General features: G+C 43.8%; 1 long non-coding RNA gene across 1 annotated transcript; it reads right to left on the bottom strand.

Annotated features, from left to right (window-relative positions):
- Nucleotides 1–601: 601 nt before the first annotated feature.
- Nucleotides 602–8075, bottom strand: LOC138681949 (uncharacterized). Its single transcript, XR_011322183.1, has 3 exons — nt 4926–8075; nt 3021–3139; nt 602–2433 (listed from the first exon to the last, which is right to left on the bottom strand). It is a non-coding gene; the product is annotated as an uncharacterized lncRNA (long non-coding RNA).
- Nucleotides 8076–8086: the final 11 nt, after the last annotated feature.

Raw genomic sequence — 8086 nt, 5'->3', positions numbered from 1 at the left:
TAGGAGAAATTCAGCAAATTTTCTTGTTCCAAGCAGCAATGCCGCTGCACAAACCCTGATCTTTGGACTATAAATTAAGCAAAGGTTGCACGTTTGACATATGGCAAACAGAACATCATTTGCGATCTTTATGAACATCATTTATGAACTTTAAAGTGCCCAGCGATAGATTCTCATCCAAAGTTCATGCAAATCCCAAAACTGCTAGAGCTGCATAATTATTCACTTCACAAGGAATTAGTGGCAATGGGCACTGATTTTCAAGTAAGGAGAATTTGGGCTTTCTCCTTAACTTTGATTTTGTTATGGATATTAGTCTTTTAAAAAATATTTCATGTGCAGATTATTTTGCAGCAGAAGCAAACCTCTCAAGCACTAACCAGATTCTGACCTGATGAGCAAGGAGCAGTTTGATTTCTCTTCTGCTTTTAGCAGCCTCTGGGATTACTTTTGCTTTCAGAGAGGCAAAGTTGAGCAACTGTTGCAGGGTATTCATTCCCAGCAAGCAACCTGTTTTTAAAATTCAAGCAAACATGATTCTCCCTCAGTGTCTGTGAATTCCAGACATCCAGCTGGGTGCTGCTGATAATGAAATGGAACTGACAGCTACATCCCAGCTGTCCCAGCTCAGAGTTAACTTCTCTGTTTCATAAAGACAAAACCAGCCCTGAGTCTTGCCAGTATCCCAAGGGGGAACGGGGTGATTGGGCATCAGAAATGGTATCTGGCATGGGTGAGAGTAGAATGGTAAGTGGTAACGTAAGAGGTCTTGCACTTTCATGGGTGAAAAAAAGCAATCAGCCTTTTAATGTTGAGTAAAGTATGAAGCAATCCATCAACTTCACATGCAATATACTTCCTTTCCATTCGCATCCTTGCCTGGTATACTCCTCTGAACCAAAATATTAATGTTGAGGCTGGACACACCACGGGGCCTGATGAGAGGATGATTTCTGTGGACGTAGAGCAACACTTCTCCAGCAGCGCCAGGCTCCAGCAGCAATGCATATTCACCGTGTCACTCTGAGCATGTACAAATGTGGTTCTTTGTTCCATCAGCTGCTCTGCGTGTGACAGGGAGCTGTTTCGGAAACAGGAGTTCCTTGTTTATGCTGTCGTGAGGATGAATGAATATATACTTACTTAGTAAGATATCCTCACATTGAAAGTCCAGCCTTTCAGCCATGCAGAGTTAAAATTGCTACAGCCTTTTTAAAGAGCTATCAATTTTGTGACTGCGTTCTTGTCCCCTCCCTCCAGTTTTAGTGAGTAGTACATGCCAGCCCTGACGTCCCTCAGCGCTTTGCATTTACAATTGTATGGAAACAGCAGCGGTTACTCATGTATGCTCCTGCCTGCTTTCTTCCTTGTCAACGGATTGCTGTTCTTAAGGCACACAGTGCGAATCTGTTAGTCATAACCTTCCCTGGGTGCAGCCGTCCTTACGGATGAAGGAGGGTACTGTTGGGGCTGTAGCATCCCTCAAAGACATTTGCAGCCTCAGTTTCCTGTGCTGAATCATTTTTCTACATGAATTGACTCTTATTTTTTTTAAGCTTCTAAAAAGATGATTTTCTAGCTCTCCTCTCTCCAGTCTGTGATCCCAGTGGAGGAATTTTTGCAGGACTTGATTGCCTCTATTTCCTAATAATTACTTGCTAATTACCTTTTGCCAGTGAACATTTGCTAATAATTACCACAGTGGTATCTAACAGAACACTTCCTCCCTGTAAGAAGCAGTTAATATATCTATAGTAACTGTGGAATAACATCTGGTGTATAGAAACTTTTTGAGTGGAATACCAATGCAAGTTAGCAGTGGATTTAAATGATCTGCACATGACCTTTTAAGAGGCAACTCAGCATACATGAAATCAGAAAAAATATTTTAGACCAAAAAAACAAGTTTTGCATGCCCAATTTCATAAATGTTGCCTTTCCTTGACGAAGGACATTGTTTCCAGTTTAGTGTCTACCGCTAAAGGTATTTTAATGTTGTTATACTTTGATACCTGCCATTAGCACATCCAGATGAACTAAAGCAAACCAATCCAATGCCACGGTATGTTCTAGAGGGGACAGGTGACACTGTGGGATGTTTCCACAGAAAACCACGCTGCTGACAGGCGTAGAGAAATCTGGGATAAACTGGCCAGGAGCCAGGGAATATGGCTACATGGCTGGCTCTCCTTCTTACGGAGGTAGATGCTGCATCATAACCCGTGATTAGTCAATGTTACCAGAGCTACGTGAGCTGCTCCTGCAAGGTGTGTAGCAGTGTTACCTCTTGTCTACTAGAGCACGGAGGGAGAAAGGACTCACAGCAGGCACTCAGAGCAGGAGAGCCACCACGAGTTTAACCTACATACACACTTTCCTACACAGAAATGCTCTTTTGCAATTCCTCATCGCCATTGCAGATGCCTGGTTCCTCTAGGGCAGAAGGGGGAAGTGGGATTTAGTGACTGTGTCTCAAAAATGTGTTTGGTTTTTGTAGCATTTTGTCTGTACTACCCAACAGTGCCCACTGAGTTTAGAGCGCTGCGCTCACCTTCGCTGTACACGCACTAACACGGACTGAAGAAAACATCTCTGTGTTGCAGGCCAGTGTTTTTTTTCTCCTCCCCACAATCACTTTAAGCACCATGTAATCTGTGGTACAGAAGTACATATACTCAGGTGCAGGACGGCAGAGCTCTGAACATGAACAGGCTGCCCAGGGAAGTGGTTGAGTCACATCCCTGGAGCTATTTAAAAGACGTGTGGACGTGGTGCTTAGGGATATGGTTTCGTGGTGGACTTGGCAGTACTAGGTTAACAGTTGGTCTCGATGATCTTAAAGGTCTTTTCCAACCTAAATGATTCTATGTTGTGCACAGAACACACAAAAGACGATTCTGCCACTGCTGAAATAGTCCTTTCGGATCTTTGAGCCTAAATTAGGATTGCAGCTTTCATGTCATTTGCTGATATTTATTAATCATAATCTCATTTCTCTTCTCTTTCTGTTGCTGCTTTACCTGTGTAGCAGAGCTGATGCGCTGATACCAACACGCACTGAGGAGCAGATCTGTGCCACAGAACATTTCCCAGACAGCAACGGCAGGGTGACCGGCGGAGCACAGATGAATGAAAGAAGCTGTGCCAGAGCACAGAGATCTGAGCCTACCGTCATGGGGTCAAACTAATACCTTTGTTCCTTGAAGCTGCTCTACAGTGCAAGACACAATGTGAGTGAGGGGAAGAGAAACAGAATGTCCGTAGCCTAGGTTTGGCAGGATGAGACCCCATGAAACACTTAGGCTCTTTAGTACAGCCAGAACGGGTGTGGAGCTACTTGGACATGAGTCACCAAAAAGTTCCCCCAAAAGACTTGCTTACCGCAAGCAAGCATTAGAGGAGGCTCTATTTCCCTGCAACCTGCCGTCTCCTATTCCCCATTTCTCATATTGTGGCTTTCCACTAAAATACAGTATGTGTCGGCATCTCACCATGGGAGGAGGGACAGGGTCCTACAAGGATCCCCTCACCCTTTCTGATAAACCCACCTCCGATTCATTGAAAGTAACCCATGGGAGGAAAGGAAAAGTGAGGCTGTGGGTGATGCTCACGGTCTGCCCGAGGATGCTTTACACAAATAGGGTCAATGGCAGATTGTACGTGTGAAAGAAGGATCCAGGGAGACAGCAGTGTGAAACTCCTGACAGTGGGGACAAATTTTAGTAGGGAGTTGCAGTACTTGATTATGAATATATATTTACTGTCACCTACTGAGACAAAACATTCCCGAGTAGGGAAGGGACAGAATTTCTTCTCTATCCTTCCAGAAAAGAAGTCACCCTGACTAAATACAATTTTACACAGAAGAACTGCAAAACAAGTTAATAAAACTAGTAATGTGACCTTTGTATCTAAAGCACTAGTGACCTTGTTTGCATTTTTTAATTATGATTTTTATGAATTTATGCATCACTTGAAATTATTGAAAAATGAATTTGGATACACAAATTTTACTTGCTTAGAAAAACAGTTCTTGCATATGGCCTCTGTTTAAACAGCAAGGCTAATAACCTTAACGGAAAAATATTTAATGTATTCCCTGAATGCATGAAATAGCCACAAAAGAACATAACGGTCAGACAAATCTTTTGTACAAATATGACCTCCTATTCAGAACTTCATTTTTAATATAATTATTTATTTACACAAATATTTACAGCGCTGCTGAATTCTGCAAAGATTCTTGTGAACTAAAACCAACTTGTGGAGTTGTTAATGAATAGCAAAATAAAAGTGGTTTTAGACGCTGCTTCAGTTAATGAGCTGTCTTATTTCCAGAAGTACTCAAATGCCATATTGCTACATTCACCAAATGCATTGAGAGTGTAATAACAGTGATTAATGAGCTATAGCAAGTGACTTATTAGAAGGAACTAAATATATCATTCTTGCTGACTCTGAAAGAGCACCTGCAAATATTTATATGGGAGACTGTGAGATCTTAAATGTGATGTACTGCTGAACAAGGTTGTACCCACCAAGACACATCACTGAGGCTGACAAGATGTCTTCTGGATCACCACACTGGTAAGGGTGAATGATGATAGTGGTGCCAGGCTTGAATAGAGATAAAGGAATTATTAGCCTGGTTCTGGTTTAGGGATAAGATGGTAAGGAAGAGGAAAAAAAAAATCCAGATGTTTCATGATGGAAAAAAAATCTTAAAAGCACAATCTATGAAGAGTCCCCAGGTGAAGAGGAATTCGCATCTTTGGGATAAATAAAACAGCTAGAAGGTCTGTTGGCATGAGCTGGCTTGTGCTGGCAGGAAGATGGTGAATATCACCAATATTTGGTGATATCCTCTAACTCTACCACTTTTATGATTCCACAGCTTTGCTGTGACCTCCAAAAATCAAGCTTACCTCATGTAGGCATGCAGAACCTCAGCTTCAACATGAAGCAAAAGTTCCCAGAAGAGACTATACTTTTTTTTGTGGCTCCTATCTGTGGTTCCTCACTCTCCCCTGGACTACCAAGAGCCTGCAAAGTGAAGGCTGAGTCAAGCCTTTGGAAAACATCTAGGTCACCACCTAGCAAATGCACCAAGGAGCTTCTGAAGAGAAGCTTAGTAACGCTTCTGCGTCAAGTGTTTCAGCTGCAATGATAATGTGGAGAATCACAGACATACCTGGGGATAGGGGGGGGTGGAGAAGGAAGAACTTGTTCGCTCTCTCTTACCCTCTCCACTCTGAATTTTATATTTTACATGGGTCCATGTTTTCTAGATGCAAAGGAGCCTCCTCCCCCATTCTCCCAAGCCATGCTACTGCCTATCCCAGAGCTACAGGCTGTGACGTCTTCTTCCCTCCTGTTCGTTTTCAGCTGAAACAGAAAGGCAGGCAGCAGTACGCGGCTGGCACACAGAGGAGCAAAGGAAAATGCTTTTATTTTGTGCCCACAGTTTTTAATTAAGGCTCCAGCAGGATCTTTCTGCACGGGGACCGAGATTACCTAGTACAAAACCGAGAGGTTGGGACGTGGGGAATAGCGAATCCTAAACCAGGCAGAACTGTATTCATCAAATCAGTGTGGGCTACTGGGAGGCCAGGGAGCATTATGGAAATGAGGCGACCGAGTAAAGCAACCTCTAAAGACCCGGGAACAATGGAGCGCACTTTCCCAATCTCTGTCTGGGAGGGGAAAAACACGACGCAGAGCTTCCGTGGCCGTGGCTCCCGCATGTCCCTGTGCTGGCACGGCAGCTGTTCCTGCACAACGGGAGATCTCTCCTCCGAGCGGTTGACCCAGAGAGGCGATTTCTGCGTGACTGAGCGTGTACACGCTGCTGGGGCTCTGGCGGTCCTTTTTTTTTTTTTTTTTTTTTTTCTGTGGCACCGCAACCCCAAATTGCTGTTGACTGCCAGGCTAAATAATTTCCCCCTCTCTTTCTCCCCCTTGCCTGTTTATACTCTCAGATTGTTGTGGACAATTAACAGGGCTCGCCTTGGTCATTGTTTCACCAGCTGTTATATTAACACATATTTTGTGCTCTCAAGTTTTCTACACATGCCATTCACTCCACTTCTTGGGGTTTTTTTTTTCAGAATTTATTCTGTTTTGTTCGAGTACGTTTCATATGGAAGCATTTAAAGCTGTGTGCAAGGGTATGTTACCTACCATACCATTCATTACTTGAATTGTGAGAGCAGGGCAACAGTTAAATGCTTCAATTCAACATTAAATTTATTGCAGAGTGTCTTAAAATATGCTCTTGACAACATTTGGGGCTATCTTGAAGCGGTAAACCCCAGGTGCACTTCCCGGTTGCCAGGTAGAGACAAACATACCTCGCAGATCCCAACCGAATTTCAGGTTGGGATGCAGATAAACACGATTCCAGTCCCGCTCGTGCCCTGTGTACCTCGCTTCCCACGGAAAGCGGCTGGGCAGGGGCATAATGCTTTCCCGCAGAGCTGCCGGTGGGGACAAGCAAGGGGACAGGACCGCAGGGCAGGGGGGCTCACGGGGAGCCCCTTTCATGGAGGGCTCATGGCCTTAGTGCACACGGAAAGGGGGAAGGAAAATTAAGGGAAGGAGACAAGGTTATAGCGACACATCTGTGGGTGGTACAATGTCTGTGGGTGGTAGAACTTTAGACCCCAAGCTAAATTTTTCTCGTTAACATGGTGTGACTGGGTGTTGTCAAAAACCTTAACTTGGTACTGACTGCTGGAAAAATATTTGGGAGTGGGGTGAAAAGGAGGAAAATGCTTAACTTACAACCCAGCACTGCAGAGCAGCGTGTGATTTGAAGCATAGTGTAATGGATGGACAAAGCACAACATAAAACAACGCCTCAAAGAAAAAGAAAAGAGTCTTAGAAAAAGAGATGTAAAATACAACATGGTTACCTGGCTTAGCCCCAGTTTATTCAGTCATGACCAGGCCCAGATATGTTTAAACATCTGAAAAGCAAGCCTTATTTAAGGAAAGGAAACAAGTGCGATTTCAATCGTGCAACCGCACAGTCGTACATCAAGGCCATTCTCAGCTTTGTCTCCTGGCTTGATGGGAGGGGTAAAAGCAGAAACCAGAGCTGAATGTAGGAGTTTCTAGCTTCCTCTCTAGCAATCAATTCACACTCTTGACTGGATGAAATTGGAGAGGAGTCCAGGGCAAACATACCTGCTGGTATCCCTTGACTCCAATGGTCTGAATGACTCCCGAATACTGCATTTCATGCACGGATTTTTTCATCTGTGCTAAACTTCAATCCTATCCTGTGTCCTTCTCCATCTTACATGCATTGTGTACAGCAAACTGACTGTTGCTTGAAGGAAGGATGAGAATGAAGTGATTCTTCAGCTCTTCCCCAGCTCCTCAGGTGCTTTCAGCTTCCTGCTAACAATATGGAAACGTCATTTTCACTCTCTTTATTAGAAAATCCAGCAGGGAATATTGCCAAGTTCCTCCAGTGCTGGAAACCAGAATTTTGGTTCAAACCCAAAACTGAAAACAGTTTTGTGAGGTCAGCCTAGGTCCCGAGAGAGTTGGTTCCTCCTGCTACGAACACAGAACAAAAAAGGCACAAACAGCTGCTGTAACCAAGATCTCATGTATGTTCCTACATAACCTAAATGAACACATAGGTTGTCCTAATACCTATCCTCTTTGAGACCCAACAGCTTGGATTAAATCTTGAACCAAATAAAAACCAAGATGTAGCCAATGCCTGGGTGATCCAATATATGTCAGCCTTGTATTATTCAGGTAGTTTCACAAAAATCTGTTTCCTATAGACTTTTGTCCTCTGGCTGATTTATGTCTAGTGAGGTTCAAGCTCTGATTAAAGTGTTGGCTTTGAGTGGGGTTTTCACAGCTTTGTCTCCTGTGGATTCACGCTGGTGTGGTAGTGCCTGACTTTGCAAGCTCAGACTGCAGCCTTCTCCTCTATTACACTATGGTTAGAGCCTTTCTCCTCCACTGACGCAAAACCTTCTTCTCCTAGCCACTGGCTTTCATGAAACATATTTTGTTGATGCCTCTGCCCCTCTCTCAAATTTTGTTGGTGCCTGTGATGATG

Source organism: Haliaeetus albicilla, chromosome 25 (assembly GCF_947461875.1).
Source record: "Haliaeetus albicilla chromosome 25, bHalAlb1.1, whole genome shotgun sequence".
Classification (NCBI taxonomy): Eukaryota; Metazoa; Chordata; class Aves; order Accipitriformes; family Accipitridae; genus Haliaeetus; species Haliaeetus albicilla.
The sequence above is the reverse complement of the archived record's forward strand: the minus strand, read 5'-3'. Positions and strand labels throughout refer to the sequence as shown.